The sequence below is a fragment of the Cynocephalus volans genome, chromosome 17 (genome assembly GCF_027409185.1).
Source record: "Cynocephalus volans isolate mCynVol1 chromosome 17, mCynVol1.pri, whole genome shotgun sequence".
Classification (NCBI taxonomy): domain Eukaryota; kingdom Metazoa; phylum Chordata; class Mammalia; order Dermoptera; family Cynocephalidae; genus Cynocephalus; species Cynocephalus volans.
The window spans coordinates 35,771,040-35,797,802 of NC_084476.1; the positions used below are offsets into that span (position 1 = coordinate 35,771,040).

At 42.0% G+C, this 26,763-nt stretch overlaps 2 pseudogenes; one reads left to right on the top strand and one right to left on the bottom strand.

The window, feature by feature from the left end:
• Positions 1-450: 450 nt before the first annotated feature.
• The window catches only part of LOC134365901 (testis-expressed protein 10-like), a 38,966-nt pseudogene continuing 12,653 nt past the window's right edge, over positions 451-26,763 (bottom strand).
• LOC134366284 (U2 spliceosomal RNA) lies at positions 3,954-4,122 on the top strand (annotated as a pseudogene).

A 26,763-nucleotide genomic window follows, 5' to 3' on the forward strand; every position in this document is an offset into this window, starting at 1 on the left:
CTGTATCCCATAAATATGTGCAATCAATACATGTCAATTAAAAATAAACTTAAAAAAATAAACAGAAAACCCTCAAATCTGCATTCTGTGTAATGTGGGTGTCTAGTTTGTTTCTTGGTTGGCTGGTGGGTGTATGTTTTAGCAGGGACACTACAGAAGTGTCACTTCCTTAGAAAAGACATTTCTACATCAGCTTTACGTACTCTCCATTGCCAAATTCAGGGGACAAAGTTAAGATATTTTATTTGAGTATCGCTTCCCCTATAATCCCTTACATTTCTAGCTTTCAGTAGACAGAAAGGATGCCTATTTATTCTTCTTTATTTAGGGCCACGTGTCATTAAGTTCTTAATTATTATCTCCAAGATATAAATAGCTTTAATAGTTTTCTTTATTATAAGAGTAATATTACACTCATTGTAAAGCAAACAGGTTTTTAATAATGGCTTTTTCATGGTAAAGGAAATGTTGCATATACTCATCCAGTGATACTGCCCCTATTAGTTCTTTGCCTTGAGAATCATGCACTCAGTAGCCCCGGAGGGGTACATAGAGAAGAGTACTGGATGGGGCAAGGGCAGAGCAGGTGCCTTATGTATGTGATCCCACTTACTTTCACAGCAATCCCATGAGGGGTGCTAGTATTTACATTGTACAGATAAGAAAATTGAAGCAACTTGCCCAGGATCACTCAGGACATGAATGACAGAGTTGGGATTCGAACCCACCTGATCTGGCTGCAGAGCCTGTCATGGCTCCACCATTTTGCTCTGAGCATAAGAACACTAGCCCATGATCCAGAAAATTGGGGTTCTATACCTGCAACTCTTAGCAGTTCCTAGTGGAAACTTGAGCAAATCCCTGGCCCTGGCATCTTCATCTCTAAAATTAAGGGCCTGGCCAAGATGACCTCTCAGGTTCCACTGGGCTCTGTGTGTGTTGCTAAGATAGATTAAAAAAACAAAAAAAAGTACTGAAGAGAACATGTCCCAGTTGAATGACTTGATGCTCTGAGTAATCCTTTTTAATGATTATAACATGCATGGTTAGAAAATATCCCTCTCTTCTCACAAGGACCCATGTCCATCTTAAAAACATAAAAGCCATCCTGCATAGAAAAGTCATTGGCTTCATCTGTGCTCATATTGCCCACCAGTCCTGGGATCAGCACAATCCCTCCATAGCCATGGGTACTGAAGACAGCTAGGCCGAAGGTGTCAGGTTTTTACTAATTCTTCATTGTTAATATTTTCTTAATCTCTCTTTCTAGGGACTGAATGCTGATGTTGGAAGAACTTTCAGATATTTTCTCAGACCATAATAACCATTTGACCAGCCGGGAACTACTGATGAAGGTGAGGGTCGTGGTGAGAGCACTGGGCAGCAATGCTGATGGCTCTTGAATCCATTCAAGGGAAGAGTAGCTTGAGGGCTCCTTAAATGCCTTCAGCCCCAGAGAAAGCCTAAGGTGAATAAAAGGAAGAATGTTTGTTATGTAGAATCTAAGAAACTTGTGGCTCAGAAAATTTGAAGTCCAGCTGAGTTCTCTCCTTCTCCCCTCCTTAGCTTCCCTGTTATGCAACCAGATTGTGAAACTTGAGTTTATTTATATGTGTACTTCTTTATCAAACTACTCTGCAAATACTGAGTGCTAGCAGTTAGGTGGATGAGAGGCCCTGGAATATTCCTTCTCAGCAAAACCTCCTAAAACGACAGAGGCCAAGCCAGCAATTCCACATCCTTTATCTGGACTGAATTGCACAATCTGTTAGTCAGCAATATTTATTGAACAGCACATGAGAGCTGACTTTTGAACCACGCTAGGTAAAGTTATAGCTTGGTTCATTTTACTTCTTCAGACATTTGTTGATTGTCTCATATTTGTAAAGTATCGAGCCTGCCTATAGAAATAAGATGATGACTGACACATACCTTGTTTCCAGGAGTTCACCATCTAGTTGATGGCTGGCTATAGACACTAAACAATGAGAATTAGGTGGTCAGAAAAATAAAAATAAGGGGTTGTGAACAATCAGTCTTCAGAAACTAAGACAGGCCACATGCTATACCCACAGCTTTTCTATAAAGTGGATTTTATCATCCTCATTTTGCAGGTAGCCAAGACCTAGAGAGGGAAGTAATATGCCCTAAGGCCTAAACCCAACCTAGTGAGAGTCCAAAACCTATGGGATTTTTTGTTTTTGGCAGCTGGCCAGTCCAGGGATCTGAACCCTTGACCTTGGTGTTATAACACTGTGCTCTAACCAAGTGAGCTACCTGGCCAGCCCTAAAACCTGTGCTTTTATCACGTAGGCATAAAGTTATTTCTTCTGACCCCTTGGGCGTAGGGGGCAGGATGGATCAGGTGTACCTTCACCGAGAAGGTAAATCAGTAAGCCAACAAATATTGATTGAGCCCTTATGTGCTAGGTGATAGAGATATAGCCATCTTAAAGGGATGATCTTAAAGGTATTACACCTGATCTTGAAGGGATTACAGTGTGATGGAGAGAAGCCGAAATCTAGACAATTATAAAATAGTATGATATGTCTTGCCATAGAGGGAAGCCCTGAACTGAGCAATTAGAAGATATGATCCTTGTCTTTAATCTCTACTTCTATAAATTGGAAACAATAATAGTATTGGTCAGTTGACCTCATAGAATTGCTTTGAAGATTGACTATGGCAAAATATTGGAAAGCACTATGCAAATTTCAGTTATTTTTAGTATTTGGTGAGTTATACACATATATAACAGAATTATGCATAACACATGAAAATGAACAGAGGAAAAGCTGCATATTTGAGCTTAGGGAGGATGCTTGGAGTAGGGATGAAGTCACGTGGAGGTAGGGTTACTAAGAAAAGGCATCCACTTGCCTTTTCTTAGATAGTCATTTCTGTGAGGGCATCGGTTACAGTCTTCAGGACTGTTCTCCCAAGTCCTGCTCATCCTTCATGTCTCAGTGTGGACTCCCCTTTCTCAGGTCTGATTAAGTGCTTTCCTATGTGCCCCAGGAGAAGCCTGCCGTTCTTCTGCCTTGGCACCTATCACATGTTCTATGGCTTATAAACCTCTTGCAGGCAGAGACTTTACATGTCTTTTTGGCTTTTGTATTCCTCATGCCTAATGCAGTGCCTGGCATGTAGTCGATATTCAGAAACTATTGTTTGACTGCGTGAATTTGTGTCTTATCATTCGCATGACTTGGACAATGTGCCCACTGTTAGCCCTTCTTGGAGTAGATGATGTAAGTAGGGCAGTTTATGCTGATGTCTAACTTTGGATTTGGACTACCTGGTTAACTGAATACTGAACAATGATTTCTGAGATCATGTTACTCCCTGCTTCACATCCCCCTAGATTTGCAGACTTTAAATGGAAACCCATCTGGCTGGAAGGAGATGGCTTAGTGGTCTCCCTGTCACTAATATGAAGCTAGACTAACTGGAGCCACACATTTGAATCCCAATAGCCCTGAGTCATGCTTCCAAAGTACATAAATCGAATACGGCGCAGCTCCTTGCTTGGTGGCAGTCTTCTGGCTGAAACCTTAGAAGCAAAGCTACATCTAGACATTCAAGATCCCATAAACCTTTCTTAAATGTAGAAGTTTACACCAGTACTCTAAGTTAAAGTTCTTTTATATGGCTCAAATCCCAAAGAAATGAAAAACTTGGCTATGAGTTCATGTGGTCTGTACATTATCATTAATGATAGTGGAATGCTTTGGGCAGTCCACATGTGTATGGCAGGTCTCTTTCCAGTCATTTTTGTTGATCATTCTTTGTTTGAAATGTGTAATTCTGGGTGTTAGTTCTCAGCACAGTTGTGAAAAAATGAAGTCAAGATACTTAGATTCTCAAAAGAAACTCCAGGAAAAACTCCTGACCTTTGTTACTGATATGTTACTCCTGGACTTATACCAATTTATAGCTGGGTAATCGTAGCATCACTTCTTAGCCTTTTGGCTAAGATCAAGTGTAATGACTGTTCTTATCAGATTAATATAGTTGGGTAATCTTAGTTTTAAAGGACCTATGTTCTCTTCTACTTCTGGGCAGATGTAAATAATATCTTATTTCTTCCGTGTTATGGACCAGGTAACATAATAATTAGCAAAAATCTGTGGTTTTCCTTTTAATTATTGGAGAAATATTTTTATTTCTTCTCAGAGATTTTCTTAAACCTGTTATGTCCTTATGATTTCTGAAACTTAGATAATTTTAAGCAGATGAATTATAGAGTTTACAAATTTCAAAACAACAGGAAAGCAGAATGTTACCAAATCTTCTTGGTTTTGTGACTCTTGGTGGGAATTTTCCCTGATTGAATTGATATAAAAAAACTGCTAGAAAGCCCCAGAAATTTGACTCTGGTGGAGACGTATGTTCAGTGAAGCTCCAAAACATGCTTAAGTCAGAATTGGAGGGAGAGAGTGCTGGAACTCTGAAGACCTATTCAAATAAAAATTATCAGTAGCTTCTGAGCTATAATTTAACCAGCATTTACTGAGATGGATCCAGTGCTGAGTAGACAAGAACTAGTAGCAGAGGTCCCTCTAAGGCCCAGGAACAGTATGGATGAGGGCAGCTGAACCCTGGCAAAGATGGAGATAGAGAAAAGATGAGACTCAGGCAGGAAATTTGCACTAGAGAGGGTGAGAGAGAAGGACAGGGAGAGAGACTAGAAGAAAGAGAGAGGGCAGGGGAGATCTATGGAGGGAGAGGGAGAGATTTGGAGTTCATTCAAACACAGGTGATGATTAGTCATGGGACTGGATGGTATTTCGAAAGACGTGAGTGTAGTGAAACACAAAGAAGATGGCTTTGGCAGAAAGAAGGGTCTCTAAGAGGATATGAGCATAAGCAGCAAAGGAGGCAGGAGGAAAGAACGAGAGTGATGCAGCCACAGAAGCCTGTGACACGTTTCAGGAAGGTTCAAGGGATTGGTGTTATGAGACATTGTGGGGTAGGGGATTTGGGGCCGAGAAAGGAGGAAACCGAATCTGTGGATGTAGCAAACCCGTGGATTATCAGCGGACACTTTGTTTGGAAGAACTTGCACTAGACAGTCCTTTTAGTGCTTCAGCCAGAGATGGACTCTCATTCTCATGAAATCATGATGTCGTGAAATCAGCAAATCTTGTAGCTCCCCATGTCAGGTCTCTATCTCTCCTACCAGTGAGGAGGTTGTCCTAAGTGCTCTTTTAAGATCCCTTCCACCTCTGTTATTCTGGGATTATTAGGAGCCTTTTAACTTTTCAGAAGTCCTTACTGAGTTTTAAATGTATCTGTAATAATTTGCATACGTTAGTCTTCTGCCTGTGATTGTGAGACTGGAAGGAGACCAGAGGGACCTACACATTGGAAGGACGTGGGCAAGTACTCATTCAGGTCAGACAGAATTGATTTCTCACTCCAAGCAAATTCTCAAGAATTTGGGAGGACTCACCTAGCCCAGGAAATGTTGCATGTTAGGCTACTTTCATTCATCCCTGGGAGAAACTGTAAGTGGGAGACTAGTAAATGGTAATTCTCCTTATTATCATTTGTAATAAGGAGAACCTAAATAAATAATGAGTCACTATGGATCTGTCCCCAGTAGTGTACCTGGGACCCAGGTTAAGGCTGGTGAGTGATAGAATGTGTTGACGCTTTACTGCCATCAGCCAGGCCAAGTCACTGAAAGAGAATCCTCTTGCAATTGTGCAGTAGTGAAAGCTCACATGCTATGGTAATAAAATAAATACAGGGAAAACTGACTAAGGGAAAACTAATACAAAGGTTATTCTCTACTGGATTGTGAAATTTGCCTCCCATTCATGCCGTTCCTCGAAAATGAGAACTTCACAAGACACTGAAAACACTTTATGTTTAGTCAGGAAACTCGTGATTAGTCATTATATAGAAGAGCTGGTGATCATAACAGACAGGAAGAGAGAAGGTGAGCCCTCTGTCCTCAGACACCAGGTAGAAGGGTTGATTGGTCAGTGTTCCAAACCCAAGAGGCAGATTGATTGGAGGGATAAAGAGGGCAAAAAATGTGTGAAGGTCTGGCTTTCATGGATTGGTGATGTACCACAGTACTGGACTTCCTCAGAAAACTTCCGCTACAAAAGTTTCATTTAGCAAAGAAATGCCACAGAAATAGTCCCTTTTGTTCACAAAATGCTGGCACATCCATTTCAGGCCAAGATCAAGAAATCACGACAGGTACAGAGGAAGAGATCTTCATTTCCAGGACATGGGATTACTGAGTGAAATTTGGGATGTGTAAAAATGTCTCTGGTTCTGAGAATTGCTCGCCTTGTATTGATGATTGACTTTATAACCAAATCAGTTGCTCTTCTTACAAAGTTGGGGGGAAAAATTGATGATTGACTTTATAACCAAATCAGTTGCTCTTCTTACAAAGTTGGGGGGAAAACAGGATAATCCAAGACCACCAGGCTTCATTATAAATAGACCGCTTGCAACAAGCCAGCCAAGCGTTTGCATAACACCACGCCATAGCCTGCCTGCTGGAGGCCTCTCTGTTTTGTGTGGCATTCAGAGAGTCATGCGGGGTCATGTACCAGACACTAGATGTCCCTCTACTTCTCTCCAGCGTGGCATCCTCCATCACTCTCCTCTTTGTGCGCTTGTGTTTCTTAGGAAGGAACCTTAAAATTTGCAAACCTGGACAGCAGCGTGAAAGAAAACCAGAAACGGACTCAGAGGCGGCTTCAGCTCCACAAGGATATGGTACGTCAGGATCTTGTTCTTTCCTAAGAGCACACAGGAGAGAGGCTCTGTGTGGGTGGCTGGGCTCCTGCCTGGCACGGCACCTTCAGTCTCCAGGACACCCGAGCTTTCAGAAAGGTTCTCCTGTTCTTTACCTCATATGTTTTCAGCAGCCCGGGAAGTCTATAGGAAAGATAGTATTACCCCCATTTGATACAGTAGGAAGTAAACACGGAGTTGCAAATCCTGTTTTCTGGAGGTTTTTTCCTGAAGGTAAGGGAGAGTGTGCAGCAGGTGGACTTCTATCCCTCTGTGGTCTCCTCCACCCACGCCTGCACCTCAGAGCCTAGCCTCCTTGGCTGCACACTGTTGTCAGCTTCTGCACACAGTGGCCAAGGAAAGGAGTATGCTACTCTGGGAGGTCTTGGTCCTTGTACTCAGAGATCTTTTCATTTGTTCCAAACCCTTTAGACATTGCTGAGCTCATGCTTCTCTCCTGAAGACTGAAAGAGATTTCTAACCTTTAGCTTTATTTTAAATTTCCAACTTTTACCATAGAAAGGGGGAAAAACAGAGAAAGGAGAATAGAGACTGTCAAACTCTAAATATCCTCATCCCTGCAATCACAGGATTTTCTCCTTTTTTGGAAAGCTGGACATAAATTGGAAATGTTTGAATGACAGGACTTCTTCTATAACATAAAGCCTACAAAACATTCAGTGTTTGAAACTTTTTTGGAGGTTCAAAGACAAGTTAAAAATAGCTGTTACAAAAAAAAAAAAGATTATTTTTGTTCAGGATGAGTCCTTGCACACATAATGGCAAAGGACAAACTGCAGCTGACAGTTCCTAAAGGACAGAACCTTCCTTGCTGTGACCCTCACGAAGCAGTTCTGGCTGGGGACGTGGGCAGCCTCACGTCAAGCAGCCTGGCCCTCGCTGAAACTTTGTGTCCTTGTCAGAATTTCCATAAGTGCCTCAATGAAATTTAGGATGAGGCGTCCATGGGGGCTCCTTTTTATTTTTTCTTCAGAATGGTTAGTGCCTCGGGGGCCTGGTAGGGACAGAGATGTCGTGAAATGAACATAGTGTATATATGCAGTTGTACTCTGAAGTGCCTCATCCTCCATTTCCAAGGGGCAATTTTTTTAAACTAAACTTTTAATTTTGGAATAATTTCATGTTTACAGAAAAGTTGCAAAGCTAGTGCATAGAATTTCTGTAAACCCTCCCCTAGTTTCGCCCATTGTTAACATCTTCTATAACCATGGCATGTCTGTCAATATTAAGTGACTGACACCGCCATAGTACTATGAACTAAAATTCAGACTTTATTGGGATTGTACCAGTTTTCCATTAGTGTGCTCTATCTGTTCCAGGACCCAATCCAGTGTATCACACTGCATGGAGTCTTCCCAGGCTTTTCTGGTTTGTGACAGTTTCTCAGTACTGTCCAGGTATCCTGTAGAATGCCCCACAATCTGGGTTTGTCTGTTGATTAAACTGATATGGGTTTTTGGAAAGAATATTACTGAGTTAACGTAGAGTTGAGTTAGCTCGATTTTCCACTTTAATGCTTTTATTCTTTCGTGTGTGTGTGTGTGTGTGTGTGTGTGTGTGTGTGTGTGTGTGTGTGTGTGTGTGTGTGTGTGTGTGTGTGTGTGTGTGTGTGTGTGTGTGTGTGTGTGTGTGTGTGTGTGTGTGTGTGTGTGTGTGTGTGTGTGTGTGTGTGTGTGTGTGTGTGTGTGTGTGTGTGTGTGTGTGTGTGTGTGTGTGTGTGTGTGTGTGTGTGTGTGTGTGTGTGTGTGTGTGTGTGTGTGTGTGTGTGTGTGTGTGTGTGTGTGTGTGTGTGTGTGTGTGTGTGTGTGTGTGTGTGTGTGTGTGTGTGTGTGTGTGTGTGTGTGTGTGTGTGTGTGTGTGTGTGTGTGTGTGTGTGTGTGTGTGTGTGTGTGTGTGTGTGTGTGTGTGTGTGTGTGTGTGTGTGTGTGTGTGTGTGTGTGTGTGTGTGTGTGTGTGTGTGTGTGTGTGTGTGTGTGTGTGTGTGTGTGTGTGTGTGTGTGTGTGTGTGTGTGTGTGTGTGTGTGTGTGTGTGTGTGTGTGTGTGTGTGTGTGTGTGTGTGTGTGTGTGTGTGTGTGTGTGTGTGTGTGTGTGTGTGTGTGTGTGTGTGTGTGTGTGTGTGTGTGTGTGTGTGTGTGTGTGTGTGTGTGTGTGTGTGTGTGTGTGTGTGTGTGTGTGTGTGTGTGTGTGTGTGTGTGTGTGTGTGTGTGTGTGTGTGGTTGGCAAGTACAGGGATCAAACCCTGGACCTTGGTGTTATCAGCACCATGCTCTAACCGATTGAGCTAACCGGCCAACCCCCGGTTTTCCACTTTAAAGTTACTTTTTCCCCCTTTCCTTCCTCTGTTCCTTGAAAGGGAGTCACTAGTCTAGCCCCAGGGTCCCTTTTCATCGTGACAGCCCATGCTCTTGTGGTACATACCTCTCCTCCATTGTGCCTTGACCTGCTTTTATTGAAGATGAAGCCATTGCTATCCAGGGCCATTCCAAACCCCTGGGAGTGTCCATGCACTCTGAAACAGAGAAAGCCTTCCCTCTGAACTGAGCCGAAGCCAAACATAAACCCCACTGGGAACATATTTGAACATACATGTATGATCTCCTGGCTCTGAAGCTCGGTTTTTATAACTTTGAAAGTGAGACATTGGTCATGGAGTTCCTATCCTATTTGTGTAGGAATTTTAACCATTTCATTCACAGAGGTTAGCAAATTAGACCTTGAACAGGTCCATTTGCTGCAGTGTCAATGTGACCGAAACCTTTAAACTTTTCAATATACTAAAGACAGTTTTGCTCTGATTGCTCTTCAGGGTGTGATGCAGGGTACTGTGCCCTAGCTGGGCACCTTCCTGACTGACCTGACCATGCTTGACACTGCTCTTCAGGACTCCATCGAGGTGAGTGCTGCACAGGTGGTGTAATTGGGCCTGCAGCCTTCTCACTGGATACCCAAAAGAGAGATTCGCTTCTACAACTACTAGTATCTATTGAGGGCCCATTATGTACAGTGTTGTGTAGAAGCTGGGAGGAATACAAAGAATCACACCAGAAAATAACACCAGAAGTGACTCTGTATTCAATGGCCGGCATAGTATATTAAAGTAGGCAGCGATTGACAGGAATAGTAGAAATTTGTTCTGTTTTTATTTAATTATTTATTTATTTATTTATTTTAATTTTTATTGAATCATAATTGATTACACATTTTTGGGGGTTCAACACTAACATATGTTGATCAGATCAATATATTGTTACAAATCATAATTATTCTTTATGCCTATGTCCAATCTCTCCCATCCCCTGTCCCTTCCCTCTCCCCCCTCTTATTACCCTAGATTTCTTCTCTCCCTCTGAAAGAGTAATGGTTACTCTGTTGATTTGTTGCCTAGATGATCTGTCCAATGCCGAGAGGTGTGTTTAGATCCTCTACTCAGCTCAGTTGATCTGTCGTCACCCAGTGGACAGGCTGATGCACAGACATTAGCCATGACGCTTCAAGAGCAGCTGGATGCCATCAACAAAGAGATCAGGTTGATACAGAAAGAAAAGGAAAACACAGAGCAGCGAGCAGAGGAGACTGAAAGTAGAGTTGGTAGTGGAGGCTTAGACAATCTTGGTCGTTTGAGATCAATGAGCTCCATTCCGCCCCACCCTGCTTCCTCCCTTGCCAGCTCCTCCCCTCCAGGCAGCGGCCGTTCCACCCCAAGGAGGATTCCTCACAGCCCAGCCAGGGAAGTAGACAGACGGGGCATCGTGACTCTTGTTGCCTGCATCCAGAGAGGAGGCGCGAGACGACAAGACAACGATAAAATGTGAAAGCTCCCCTCCGGCCTCCCCGAGGGCCCTCCGGGGAGACAGGCTGCATAAGGAGGCATTGCACACAGTCAGCCGTGAGGATGTCAGCGACGTGAGAAACTCGACAGGCTCCCAGGACGGTCCCGTGAGCAATCCCAGCAGTAGCAACAGCAGCCAGGACTCGCTCCACAAAGCCCCAAAGAAGAAGGGCATCAAGTCCTGACCGAAAAGAACTGGAAAGAAAAAGAGAAGAAAGTCAGAACGCAGGAAAAGATGTGCTTGTTTGGAGCAACGATCGAGTGATTCGCTGGATCCTGTCAATTGGCCTTAAAGAATATGCAAACAATCTTTTAGAGAGTGGCGTTCACGGTGCCCTTCTGGCCTGCGATGAAACCTTTGACTTCAACGCACTGGCGCTATCGTTACAGATCCCAACGCAGAATACACGGGCTCGTGCTGTCTTAGAAAGAGAACTTAACAACCTTTCGGTCATGGGGACTGACAGAAGGTTGGATGAAGACGATGATAAAAGCTTTAGGAGAGCACCATCAGGGAGAAAAAAAATTTAGACCAAGGGACATTCGTGGCTTAGCTGCTGGATCAGCAGAGACTCTTCCTGCAAACTTCGGGGTTACTTCTTCTATGTCTTCGCCCTCCATGCAACCAAAGAAGATGCAGATGGACGGCAGCGTGTCAGGAACACAGAGGTTGGATTCTGCCACAGTCAGGACTTACTCCTCCTGCTAAAGCCTCCTGCTCTTTACCCACACTACTTCTACAGATGACTGTGCAGCATTTTGAATCCAACAGAGACTACATTTTAGAATGCAATGGAATCTTTAATCTGTTAATACTTGTTGTATGGACCCTAAGATATTTTGTTACAGAGTTTTTAATGAGTGAAAGTTTCATGAATACCATAGCGAAAATATTTTAGAATTTAACGTTTCTTATATTTAGGTAAACTTATGACTCTTCACTTATATAGTTACTTACTTTTTCATGTATATCCAGGCTATAAATATCCTTTCAAATCAATTCATGTTCTTACACCTGATTTTAGTTTTTCACATGAATGTACTGTAATGCTTATATGTATAAATCCTATGGACAAACATAGGGCTTTTGTAAATTATACATTTATTGTAATTATTAGTTTAATTTTTTAATGATAAACCATTACAGAGAAGAAAAAAAATAAAAAAATATTTAAAAAATAAAAATAATTTTAAAAGAAGTATTAACTCCGAGAGATGATTCTTGAATGTGAAGACTAAAAAAGTAATTTCAGAAACCGAATGGAAAGATTAAGATTGTGACATAATCTAAACTCAGGAAGGAGAAAAGCCAGGACATAAATGACCTCCTCTTACAGTCATCTTTGGCGGGTTACAGGGCAAAACTTCTGTCTCAAGGGGAGGTGTAAATCTTGTAAGCACAGGGAGTAGGTGGCCAGGGGCAGAAGCCCAAACCAGACAGCCGAGGGGACAACTAGAACTGTGTTGTCCACCTCAGGCACCCTTGGCAATATGCAGAACCTCAGTGCATGAGCCTTTTCCAACCCACTGCAGTGGCCCCCAGAGGAAGGAAGACATGCTCAGATGGCAACATGTGCAACCTACTAACGCAGCTTCTAAGGTTTTTCGTTCTAAGAAAACAGACTCCTGGGCAGAATTAATTCACTAATTAAACTGATATTTATTGAGTACCCTTTATTTACATTTACAAAAAACTAATTATATATGTGACGACTGTCATAATAGGGAAGTCGAGCCCCACGGAAGCATTTAACTTCAGAGGGAGCTAACCTGGCCAAGGCTTCAGGGAGCGCTCCCCAGAGGAAATAAAGCTAAAGCTGGGATCATAAGGGTTAGGAGGAGTCAGCAGGGGGAAGACTCTGGGGCGACAGTGGAGGCAAAGGTCCTGAGGTGGCAGAGAGCCAAACACAAATTTTCAAGAGACCTGAAGAACTGTGTGACTGAAGAATAGAAAGAAAGGGTAGGAACGGAGCACAATGGGATCTGCTGTATTCATTGATTTCCCAGCCAGCGAGAATCACACTTAACACTGGTAGAAGATATTGTGGGATTTTAGTAACGGAAAGATATAGCTCTAACCTGCACAATTTGCTAGTATAGCTTTAACCTGCGCAATTCGCTTCTGCAAACGTTTGGGGAAACGTATCTAAAGGCATTTTATGTAAAGCAGCTTCTAAGGGGCTGTTGAAATGTAAAGCAGCTTCTAAGGGGGCTATTAAGCAGCAGGGGGCCCAAGTACACTAAACATTCCAAGAAGGGCATGGCCCCCACCCGGTCCCAGGGATCCCAGGGACGGGCTGGTTCCTTATCTAAAAGCCTCCTTGCCAGGTGCCAAGGAAGGTATACGATTGAAAGGAGCGCCGTTATCGGGAGTACCGGCCTACCAAAGCCCACCTGTAAATCTAAAGGCGCCACAGATCTACCGGGGTACCAGCCTGCTAGAGTCTGCCCACAAATCCAAGGGCGCCACTGATAACCGACAACTCATCCTGTCATAAAGATCTGTTCAAGAAAAACTGTATAAAAAGTGCTTGTGTGGTAAACTGGGGGGGCTTTTCCGAAAGGCAAAGCGCCCCAGCATGCTGGAAAGATAAAATCCCTCATGCCGATTGCAACGGTCCTGGTCTTGTGGTCTTTGGGAGGCGAGCCGCTCCGGCCTGTAGCATTTGTTCTTGGTGCACGGGTCTCACATTTTTGGGGGCTCGTCCGGGATCGGCTCGCTCTCCCTGGGACCAAAGACTAGAGAACAGAGGATCGCTCGAGCAGGTACCGCGGTTGTCTGTCTGACTGTGTCTGTTACTTTCGTTGTCGGCTGTAAGCTGTCTGTTATAATCTGGTTTCGGTGGCTCCAGGACGGAATCACCGGTCTGATTTTAGATTTTCGGAGGCTCCAAAGCGGAGCCCTCTGTAGCGGAAAAGCGGCGGGGCGGACGTCCCGGCACGCCGCAGCCACAGGAGTCCTGGAGGACGCTCCAGATTCCTCCGCAGGAGACGAACAAGTTCGGCTCCACGGGAGATCTCTAGGAAAGATACCCCTCCCGAGTTCTCTGATACTCTGGTTGTGGCGCTCGTGGCAGGGGCGCATCTGTGTTTTGTTTTTTGTCTGTCTGGTTGTGTGTGTGTGGGGACTGACGATTTTCTGGGGCGCCATGGGGCAGACTGTCTCAACCCCTTTGAGCCTGACTCTGAAATACTGGAATGACGTGAAGGAAAGAGCTAATGATTTGTCTGTGCCGGTTAGAAAGAATAAATGGGTAACACTTTGTTCTTCGGAGTGGCCAGCTTTCCAACCCGGACGGCCTGCTGAAGGTTCCTTCTCTCTGCCGTTGATTACAGCGGTAAAAAGAAAAATTTTCAATTCTGAAAACCTCCTAGGCCAGACATCTTATATCATTGTCTGGGAAGACTTAAGTCACGGATCCTCCTCCGTGGGTCCGTCCCTTTGTTCCCTTAACAGGTCCAACAGCTGTGTTTGCTCTCCAAGAAGTAAAAAAGAAACCGGAGGGCCTGCCGTCCACCGACCCGGACTGGCTTCTTTCTGATCCCCCTCCCCCTTCTTTCCGACCACAGGCAGCCCGGCCGTCCGCTCCACCGGAGGAGGACCCACCAGAAAATGAATCCAAGGGAGGGCCTGCTCGGGGGACACGCAGTAAACGAGTGGCCCCTCCAGATGCTCTTCCTATTTTCCCCCTGCGGGCTTAAGGCCCCCCTGATGAAGAGGGCAACCAGCCCTTGCAGTACTGGCCTTTCTCTTCCTCCGATCTTTACAATTGGAAATCTCAGAATCCCCCTTTCTCTGAAAACCCCCAGGGTCTCACTAACCTTGTAGAACCTCTCCTATTTACTCATCAGCCCACCTGGGATGATTGCCAGCAGCTTCTACAGGTCCTGTTCACTACCGAGGAGAGACAACGAATCCTCCTGGAAGCTCGAAAGAATGTGCCAGGAGAAGATGGGCGACCTACCCTCCTCCCTGATGTTATAGATGCACGGTTCCCGTTAATCAGACCAAACTGGGACTTCAACTCGGCGGAAGGTAGGGAGCACCTGAAGGTCCACCGCCAGGCTCTAACGGCAGGCCTCAGAGGGGCAGCAGAACGCCCCACCAATTTGACTAAGGTAAGAGAGATAACTCAGGGGCCCGATGAGTCTCCATCAGCATTCCTGGAGAGACTCACGGAGGCATTCCGTCGGTTCACCCCATACGATCCTGGTAGTGAAGAGCATAGGGCTACAGGGACGGTCGCTTTTATTGACCAGTCTAGTAGGGACATCAGGAAGAAACTGCAGAGACTGGAAGGGTTGCAAGATAAGTCATTAAGAGAATTAGTGCAGGTGGCTGGAAAGGTTTATCATACCAGAGAGTCAGAAGAAGCAAAGGAAATAAAAAGAGAAAAGCGCCAAGAAAAAAATTTCCACAAACTTCTGGCCACTGTAGTCAGGGAGACTAGGGAGCCCAATAAAATGGTGCCAGGCAATAAAAAGGAACCCCTGGCGAAGGATCGATGTGTGTACTGTAAAGAGAGAGGACACTGGGTTCGAAACTGCCCCAGGAAAAAGAAAGAGCCTCAAGCCTCCAAAGTCTTGGCCTTGCAGGAAGACAGTGATTAGGGGGGACGGGGTTCGGGTCCCCTCCCCGAACCCAGGGTAACTCTCAAAGTGGAGGGGAAGCCTACTCAGTTCGTGGTAGACCCTGGAGCCGAAAATTCAGTATTCCTACAAGCAAACGGACCTCTTCTCGGGAAAAAGTCATGGGTACAAGGGGCTACAGGGTACAAGCAGTACCCATGGACTACCCGAAGAACAGTGGACCTAGGCGTGGGCCGGGTATCCCACTCGTCCATGGTCATTCCCGAGTGCCCCTACCCACTGCTGGGAAGAGATCTCCTCACCAAAATGGGTGCTCAAATTTATTTTGACCCCGAGGGACCTCGGGTGCTAAATCGGTAAGGAAAGCCTCTGCAGATACTAACCCTCAGGTTAGGAGATGAATACCAATTGTTTGAAATGCAAGGGCAGGAGACTGGACAGATGCATTGGTGGTTAGAAAACTACCCCCAAGCGTGGGCAGAAACAGCAGGGATAGGGAAGGCTAAAATCAGGCCCCCCGTCCACGTAGAGCCGAAGGCTCAAGCCAGTCCTATAGCTGTCCGACAATACCCGATGTCCCGAGAAGCACGCGAAGGCAGCAGACCCCACATTGCTCGTTTGCTCCAGCTGGGAGTCCTACGGAAGTGTCAATCAGCCTGGAACACGCCCTTCCTGCCGGTCCGAAAGCCTGGGACTGATGACTACCGACCGGTCCAAGATCTCCAAGAGGTAAACAAACGCGTGGCCGATCTCCAGGCCACCGTCCCTAATCCCTATAACCTTTTAAGTTCTTTACCTCCAGACAGGACCTGCTACTCAGTACTGGATCTCAAAGACGCATCCTTCTGTTTGCCGCTGACTGCAAAAAGTCAAGAGTACTTCGCTTTCGAGGGGACAGATGCAGAGACTGGCCTAGCAGGGCAACTCACTTGGACCCGCCTGCTTCAAGGGCTCAAAAAACTCGCCCACCATCTTTCATGAGACCCTCCACCAAGATTTGGCTGTGTTCCGGGCCTCTCACCCACAGGTAACTTTGTTGCAGTATGTGGATGACCTCCTCCTGGCAGCGGCCGACGAGGAACTGTGTTTAGAAGGAACAAAGCGTCTCCTCATGGAGCTAGGAGAGCTGGGCTATCGAGCCTCCGCCAAAAAGGCCCAGATCTGCAAGCGACAGGTCAGTTACCTGGGGTACCTTCTTAGAGATGGGAAAAGATGGCTGTCTGAGGCCAGAAAAGAGACAGTGTTTCACATCCCGCCACCCTGTAACCCAAGACAAGTCAGAGAATTTTTAGGTACTGCCGGGTTTTGTCACCTGTGGATACCTGGTTTGGCTGAGATGGCAGCCCCATTATATCCCCTCACTAAGAACAGTCAGCCCTTTAAAGTGGGGAAAAGAGGAGCAACAGGCTTTAGATAATATTAAAACGGCCTTAATGTCTGCACCGGCTCTGGGACTCCCCGACGTAACTAAGCCCTTCCACCTGTGTGTGGCAGAAAATACGGGAATTGCAAAGGGGGTCCTAACTCAAAGACTGGGGCCCTGGAAAAGGCCTGTGGCATACCTGTCCAAGAAATTAGACCCAGTAGCCTCAGGGTGGCCAGCTTGTCTAAGGATCGTAGCGGCAGTTGCAGTCCTAGTAAAAGATGCTGATAAATTGACTATGGGACAGAATTTAGTAATCTCAGCACCTCATGCCTTGGAGAGTGTTGTCCGCCAGCCTCCCGACCGCTGGCTCGCAAATGCTCGCACGACTCCTTATCAGACTCTGGTACTGAATTCACATCGGCTTACTTTTAAGCTCTCCACCGGCGAGCTTAAATCCAGCCACATTGTTACCAGACTCGGACTTTGACCCTCCTATCCGTAACTGCCAACAAGTGCTTGCTGAGGCACATGGATGGCGGAAAGACTTGTCAGATCAGCCTCTGACGGATGCCGAAGCCACCTGGTTTACTGACCGCAGCAGTTTTCTCGAGGAAGGAGTACGAAAGGCAGGAGCTGCTATAGTAGACGGCCAGAATCTGATGTGGGCACAGACTTTACCTGCCGGGACGTCCGCCCAGAAAGCAGAGCTCATCGCCCTCACGAAAGCCCTTGAACTAGGAGAGGGCAAAAGAATCAACATCTATACGGACAGCACGTATGCCTTTGCCACTGCTCATGTGCACGGTGCTATATATCAACAGCGGGGTCTGTTAACTTCTGAAGGAAAAAAAAATCAAAAACAAGGCAGAGATCGTAGGCCTGTTGGAGGCCCTTCACAAACCGCTAAAAGTTAAGTATTATACACTGCCCGGGCCACCAAAAAGGGGATTTCCCCCCTCGCTAGGGGAAACAACTCGGCCGATTCTGAGGCAAGGGCGGCGGCCCACGGGTCCTCAACTGTTTTGTTAGTGGACGTCCCCGAACCAGAAAAGCCCAAATTTAAATACTCGGCTGAGGACGTAGCAGTGATCTCAAGGGACTCTAACAACTACTTTGATCAGAAAACAGGGCGTTGGCATGCAGCGTCGGGCAAGCCTATCTTGCCACAAGATCAAGCCCACGCCATGATCAGACAAATGCATCAATGGACACATCTGGGAGTGGACAAACTGGCCCAGACGGCCCTGAACACAGAATATTATATCATAGGGCTAAAGCAATTAGCAGAGCAAATAGTTACTACCTTAAACAGGGTGAGGCCTCACCAATAAGTCTTTTGCAAATAACACAATCTTAACCTAACTGTCCTTGTTTGTTCTTGTTGTTTATGTCTGCATATATGCGTGTGTAACCTGTATGTTGTCTGCTTGTGTAATTGTGTTACGTGCAAGGTACCAAATTGGCTTATAATTAATGCGCGCACATTAAATAAATAAGTGTACTTCTCAAGTTCATGGAACTGAAATCGTCTAAAGTTTTAATAAATATATTTTCAAGATTTGATTCAAACCTTTTACCTAAATTTGTCTCTAGGTCAATATGTCTCGTTATCTCAGCTCTGCCTCCTGGCCATGCTGGGAAAAACAGTATCTTTTATGTATATGCTGCCCTCTGTCTTCAGCTCCACATGGCTCCAACTGCCACGGTAAAAACCAGGAACCTAAAATGGCTAGTAAAAAAAAAAAAAACCGATGCCAACTATGGCATAGGCGCTAGTTAGCACTAACTAATAAGGGTATAAATCTAATACACCAAGTTTTTGGCTGGGAAACCATAAAGATGTATTTGGTAAATATAGCTAAAACTCAAATTGGGCTCTGTATCATCTGCTTTAACAAATAAGGCCTATTTACTAACCTCAATGTATAAAAAATGTTCTTATCAGCACACATCACTGCCTGGGTTTACTAATCAAACAGGATTACTAAAGGTCTTTTCACTTAACTGCTCTTAGTAGAAAATTATAAAAGGTTTTCTGTGTCCTTTAAATAAGTGATTTAAAAACTTACGTTCTTGTGCTCTCTGCCTTTAAAACCCTTTGTCACTTTGGTTTTATTTTTTGTAGTAATTTTGTAATTTTATTCAACTAAGTGTTTTAAGCCTTTTGTTATTTAACAAAGCTTTCCAACACAAAATACTAAAAGATCAAAATAACTAAAAAATTCCAAGGGCCCTAAAGTTTCTCAAAGGATATATACAAATGTATCAAAACTAATTGGCTTATTTAATAAATTAAACTATATGGGAAAGCACTGTCAGTACTAAAGGTGTTATAAATATGTGTTCGAAAATCTGGTAAGGTTCTTAAATATCTGTCTTAATGTAAATGCTACCAGTCATAATCTTGGTTTAATTATAATTTTTAAATGTTATGTCTTCAAATATTTCATTAAAAAACTCTAATAGGTACAGTTTTCCAACAAACTTTAAGTTCATAGCTTTAAACTAAAATTCCAAAATTCTAATAAAAAAAATAATGGGTTTATAAAATTGTTCACAAAAGTCAAATCAACAAAAGTTAATTGGTAAATTAATTTTTAAAAATTAAGGGTTCGGGCCGAGCCCGTGGCGCACTCGGGAGAGTGCGGCGCTGGGAGCGCGGCGAGCCTCCCGCCGCGGGTTCGGATCCTATATAGGAATGGCCGGCGCACTCACTGGCTGAGTGCCGGTCACGAAAAGGGCAAAAAAAAAAAAAAAAAAAAAAAGAAAAAGAAAAAATTATGGGTTTTTACAATTTCCTTATTTTAAAACACTGCTGGTTCTCTTAATGTTTTCAAATGTAAAAAACTTTCTCTCTCTCTCTCTCTCTCTCTCAAGCTATCTATAACTAACAACAGTTTGGTAAAACGTCATTTAAAACAAAAGTGAAAGCATTTGTTTTCTCCCTATTAATCCCCCCCCAAATTTAATAACTTTAAATATCCTTATAACTATTATAACAATGTGGCTATTTGTATAAGTTTAATAAAAATTAACTCTCTCCTTATAACAAAATAAAATTTAAAACTTTAAATATAAAATAGCACGTCTCACTTCCAAGTTCTGACCCCTCTTTCATGTTGCCTACATTTGGCCTAACTGCTGCTTCATCCTGCTGTTCATCTACCCCCCAACGTAAGACAAATCACTATAAAAAAGTAAGCCAAAATGTTCCTTTCAATCACCACCTGGGAAAAAGCCTTCCCAACACCAAAATATTTATACAAAGAAAAATAAAACCTTTTCAATCGAGATATTAATCATCAATGCTTTTATAAAAAAATGCCTTAATCAAAAAGGGAAAAACATCTTCTCTACAAAAGCAGTTCTCTAAATTTTCCTGGCCTTAAAGAGGGTGTTTGTAACTTACATAAAACATCCTGTTCTTAAACAAAAACTTGTAATGAATCAAAAATTTTACAAAAAACTAAATGCTTTACAAACTGTAATGTCCTAAACAGTTTAACGAACTTTCTAGACTCAAAATCAACTATTATATGGAGCAAAATCCCTTTCCGGAGTTTCAACAATTGGCAATTACACCCAATTCGCAGCACCTAAAATAATGCCGCTGCAGCTGCCCTAAAAAATAACAACATCTCAGTCCTCACCTAGAGTAAATTAAAAAAGAACTTGCGATGCTAAATAATACCAACTTTGCTTTAAATGTTTTTGTCTTAACTGTGCCAACCTAATCTGGAACTTTTGCTTTTCCTTTTAAAATAAATAAAATGGGGGGAGATGTGGAATATACTATAAAGCATATGTACTTCACAGGGCCTGGTTTTCCAAAGCCTTACAGTTTCAAATATTGACCTTGCAAAAAACAGAAAATTTTCCTCAGGCTAGAAAGTCTCTGCTGTAAAATAAAAATGTGTGGCACAGCAAGGTTGCTGGCTCAAAAACAAATAGATTACTAATTAAATTATAAAAATACCAAAAAAATTGCTGTAAAAAAAATGTTTGTTAATAAATCACTTAATGGCCTTACTAAAATGTCATCTGCCTTGTTTCACTAAAAGTTACCAGTCTATACTGTTAAACTATAAGCCTACCTATGTTCTCTTCCTGGTCTGGAAAATAAATGCAAAAAAAACCCAATTGGGGTTAATTCCGTTTTTGGGAATGCCTCTCGCTTAAAAATTCCGGGAAAGTTAACCACTTTGGGGCTTCTCACTGCTCAAAAAAAAAAGGGGGGGGCTTTAAGTAATCCTTTGCGGCTCCATCACCCAGGGGAAGTGGGGTAACAAATCTGTGGGGGGCAAAACAACAGGTAGAACTCTTAAGCAATTTGCTTCAGAGTGGACCAACCACTGAAAACAGAATTACTAAGCCGTAGACGATTTCAGTGTTCAAGCAGATAGTGCTTTATAAATAATTAGGCTAGCTACCTTTTAAGGCTTCAATGTAGAACCTAAATGGCATGCATAAGAGCTCCTCTCTTAAATAAGGGCAAATCAGCATTACCTACCTCTGTTTGGTTGTATCTGCATTAACCTCCATGATACACCAAGCAATCTGTTCAGCTGCTTACTATTTAGCCTAAAACCATCTTCAAGGGTCTCTGTCACAAATTTCCTTATCGTTTCTATCCAACTGGAATCCTTCGCCAAAGTTGAGGCACTGGCCAGGGAGAAAATGATATCAGACAGTGTTAAATTCAGTAAGAGATGATCTATGTTATTGGAGACAATCGTGCAATGCTTCGTGCTAAAAACAAACAAAGACAAACACACATCTATAAAGTGTTACATCAACTGTGTCTGCTTCATTTAGAATACTTAAAATAATCAATCAATGGATAAAACACGTTTCCTTCTAGAACTGATAAATTGCCACAAAGACAGGTGCACAGGCCAGGTTTAGGCCACAGTTCTAGAAATAAACCATCCATTAGGGAATGAAGGTTGTTAAGACATGAATTACAGTGTATACTGCTCAGTTCACTACTAAGTGCTATTCACACAAAAGGTAAATGCCTGAGAATCTCAGAAGATTTGAAAGATAAAAAGACTTGAAACCCCTAACACACTTAAAGACTTTTTTAATAGAAGATACTTGTATTTGGATGAACACCACAGTAGATCTTGGCTCTGCTTTTAAGTAATCATTTGACTTAAAAGAATCACTAATTTCTCCTGGCCACAATTTCCTCACGTGTGAAGGAGACTTATCTAGGTAAGCACTGGTCTGAAATAACTTAATTTTTTAATTCCCATATTGAAATCAGTTTTTTAAATTCTAGTCAAATAAAAAACATGCCTTTCAAAGCTTGAAAGAAATTTCAAAACACCTCAAATAGAATATTCTTCTAAAGACACAATTTGCAACTCAGAACACATTCATTGCAGACTATGATATGTTCAACAACAGAGCCTATTTCCGTCATGTTTTGAAAAACGTAAAGTTATCTAAAATCATACCTATCTCAAGCTAACCATTTAAAGGAAAAGATGAATCCTAGGTTAGGCTTAAGCCAGGACACAGTAGAGAGAAACCACAAATACATGAGAAGGAAAATAAAAGATAAGTAAAGTTGGCGCTATCAAGTGCATTTCGTCAAATGCAAGACCAGAAATGACAAATGGGCCTGGAAAGGTAAAATGGGACCAAATGACAAAGAGTCAAAGGCTAAAGACACTAAAATGAATTCTGTAGGAAAGGGAGTAACAGGGTTGTGACCTTCTTTCGGATGAATGATTCTGTGGATGCAAAAGGAAAAATGCAAGTTAGAGACCATAAACAAAGAAGCAGTTTGTGCAGCTATTTTAGCAATCCAGGCAAGAGATGGCAGGTGCAAGAACCAGGGTCTTTGTTGGTATGAACTGGGAGAAGTGGGGGCATTTAGGGAGAATAAAAATTACCTGGACCTGAAATGTGCTTAAATGTACACATATATGAGTGAGTTTGGGGACGATGGAAATGGAAGCAGTCAAGGGATCTAGCACTGGTGACTAAGTTGATAACGGTGATGATGAAAAAGGAACAGAGATCTAGAAATAAATTCTACCTTGGATATGTGAGCTAAAGTGTCAGAAATCCAGCCAGAGATGACCCACAGACAACTCAATGTGCAAGTCTGATAATGGGAGAAGTCTGAACTATCTAAAAGAAACTACCCACATAACTGCTCCTAACTACAAAGGAAGCTGGGAAATATAGATTTTGCTTTGTGTAGCCATATATGCAGCTAAAAATTGGGAATTCTTTCATTAAGAAAAGAGAGAATAAAAACTGGGACAGACTTGCAACATTTCTTCCCCACAGGAAGAGCGCTACATGATCTAGCGTAACTTTATCTTGAACAGCATAATCTGTTACTATCCGAAAGGTCTCAATGGACATCTTCAAACGTGCCAGAGTTCATTCTGATCCTCCACGAATTTATACAAAAATTTTAAAGAATAAATATACCAACCATCAATTCCATAAGGGAGGCAGGTCTCTGGTGAAACTTCAATTTCCAGTATTGGTAGTGTAGGTAGTTAGAACCAATCCTCTTTTTGAAAATAACTTTAAAAGCTGGATGAAATCGTTTTTTGTTTTTTGTTTTTTTTTAAATCTCAAAAGCACTCTCAAAAGAGCTAACAAGAAAATGAACATTCACTTACTGGGCCCCAAAACCTGGGAAAAAGCAAGTTCCCGGCACTCAAGATTTAGTCTTGTGGGCAACTGCCAATTCCACAGAAAAAGCTGCAAAACTAAGGTAACCTTTCAGTGGCTCCACAGAGAAAGGAAGGCAAAAGTCTAAGCCCCGAGGCCAGCCAAAGATATATGATCGCTACTTTAAGCTGGATCCTTAAAGGTTTCTCTCCCAGGATAAAATAAACAGCTCAGATAAAACCGAATTCCAGTTCTACAACATCCTAGTCGCTTGAGGAATAGTTCTTTCCAACTGGATCCATAGATTCAACATGATACTAATCAAAATTCCATCAAGCTGTTTCGTAGTTACTGACAAATTGCCTGTAAAGTCTATATGATACAGTCAAAGATCCAGAATACCCAACACAAGACTGAAGCAGAACAAAGCAGGAGGACTCTCATTATTCCATTTCAAGGCTTACTGTAAAGCTACAGTAATCAAGACAGCATGGTATTGGTGAAAGAAGAGACACACTCATAAGTTAACGGAACAGAGAGTCCCAAAATAAACCCACAAAAATATAGTCAACTGAACTTTGACAAAGAAGCACAGGCAATTCAATGGATAAAGGATCATCTTTTCAATAAATGATGACGGAACAAGTGGACAGAAATTCTAGAACTAAAATAAAAATTAGGAAAAAAATTCAATGGATTTATGTTTGGCTACCATTGGACACAACTAAAGAATTAAAAACTGGAACATAAGAGATAAAGAAAAGACAAGAAAAATAGGAGAGGATGATTCAGTAAATATCTCTAAAGTTAGAGTACACAAACTTTTTGAAGTGTTCTTCTATACTAAATTAGCGTTAAAAGTGAAAATGGTACTGCAGTAATTTTTTAAAAGATAATGAGAATTTTTCAGAACCGAGTAAAGACATGTTGTTGAAGATTCAAGATTTCAGATTCAGTAAGTCTACTGAATTGTAAGGAGAATAAATAAAAAGGAAAGAAAACCACACCAGGATACATCATTATGAAACTGCAGGAAACAAAGGACAAGGAGAAAAATTTTAGGAGGAAAAAACTAACATGTCACTTTTAAAAGCATCAACAGTTAGGCTCGTCACTGACTTCTTAAACAGCAGTGAAAACCAGGAGACAGTAAAATGTTATTTTAAGTGTGCTCAAAGAAAATAACCAAGAATATTATACTCTACTAAAACTTTCTTTAGAAATACAAAAGAAAAAAATATTTTTATGCAAAAAAAAAAAAAAAGCTCCAGAAGATTCTTAATGATCCCCGATGGACAGAGATACATGGGGGGGAAAAAAAAACGAAGAGCAGAAAGGGAGAAAAAGTAAGGGTACAATTCATAGTGGTAGAGAGGAGTTCTCCAAAATATCAATTTTTGCTTGAAAGCTCAAATTTTATCATCGGCAACAAATACCAGTTGTTTTCCTGGAATTGAGAGGTCCACTTTGTTCATTTTTGTGAAAAAAATGTCTGCCAAAACACCCAAGTCTGAGTTTGTCTCAGTCATTTTTAGGTTAAAATTGAGTCCAATCCAAAAAAAATACTTACAAGTAGAACGATCACACAAAGCAGTTTTCTTGAGATAACTGTAGTTCTTTGATATACAGCAGTAATGCTTTACGTACACTTCCATCAAACAGAATATTAAAAATGCATGTTTTCAAGGGTCATAACTTAATAAAATCAGAATTTTCACTGCTTCGTTAAAAACATTTTTAAGTGAAGCTGGCTTGTTCTTTTACACTGTGAGTATATGGCAGTGAAGAATGTGTCTACTAGTACAGTTTGGTGCTGCTGCTTAATTCATGCTATCAAACCAAGTTTTACCCGCCACTGCTTTTGCACTGTCAGTGCAAATGTCAAAACAAAACAAAACAAAAAGGCAAATAATGTCTTAGTATAATTATGAAAGTAGTTCTTACCTTGCGGTCCAGAGGCATCAAGGACCACACTTTGAGAACTACTGCCTTAGATAAATGTCATAAGAGTAAGCTAGCTAAATGTAATCAACTGTCTCACAATACCAACAATGCTCATAAAATACACATTAAAAAAAAAAAGTCTTCTGCTTACACAAAATCTCAGGGAGTTTTCCTCCCACCTCCAGCCTAATTTGTTCTGTTCCTTTATCATAAGGTTCTCCCTAAGTAATAACAATCCTTATGGATTTAACAATTCTAGATCTTCAAAGGAGTCCTTATTTAAACTAGTTATGAAAACTTTCTGTATACAATACATCCAACAAACCTCTTTTTACCACGTAACCTTTTAATGCTATTCTAGATGATCTTTCATTTTAGCCTTTACAGATATGTCTCTTCGATTTAATGACAGGAAGTCCTGATTTTTTTTCTGTGGATGAAACTGCAAATCCATTTCCTTTTTGATTTTTTCTTCCGGAAGTACTCAGTCTCTACTGTGCTATCTTTCTCTGCAGCTTATTCTGTTCTCTGGTCCCCCAAAAGAAATCTGTTTGTTAGTACATTTGCCAAAACGTAATCATCCGCATACTGTCTGAACTTCTTCTATTCACTCATTATTTGATACAGCTCACATTTTAAAAACAAATACTTTTAAAAGAAACTATCACTACCGTAAATGGAAATCTGGCCTTTCTAACATACTTTGCAATGAATTCACAACCCAACCACCACTCAATCGACCTCAACTTGCTAAATTAATCAAATCTCTCTGTTCCTCTGAAAAAATAAACTAAAATTTCCCCAGCATACAAAAAAATCTTTCCGATTAATGGACTTCTCCAGTCAGCAGTGAATTAACTGTTTTCACAAACTGATCTGTAGGCCAAAGGCAAGACTTAGCTGTATCTATATTCACAAACCTTTTCATGCTAGTTGTACTTACCGGCATTAACTCAGAATAATCATCTAAATCAATAAATTATGAGCCCAGAAAGGCAGTGTTCTTAAAGACCACTCAGCTACCCTGAGTTTTTTAGATGTCGGTATTTTCAGGAATGCCAAAATTACATCCTTTGATATACACAAAAAAGTTAAAAGCAAAAAACTTGAACACATATTTGGAAACCAATGTTCATAGCAGCATTACTCACAATAGTCAATAGGTGGAAACAACCCAAATGACCACTGGTAGACAAATGGATAAACAAAATGTGGTATACATACAATGGAATACTATTCAGCGCTAAAAAGAAATAACCAAGCCATCAAGTGACATGCAAGAACCTTGAATGAATATTACTAAGTGAAAGAAACCAATCTGAAAAGGATACATACTGTATGATTCCAACTATATGACATTCTGTTAAAGGCAAAACTATGCAGATAGTAAAGAGATCAGTGGTTACCAGGAGTTAGGAGATGGAAGGATGAAAAAGCTAGGCACAGCCCAGGGGATTTTTAGAACACTGAAACTATTCTGTATGATACTATCATGACGGATACACTTGTCAAAACTCACAGAATGTGTAACACCAACAGTAACTCTAGTGTGAATTATCACTTTGGTGATAATGACGTATCACTGTAGGTTCACAGACTGGAAC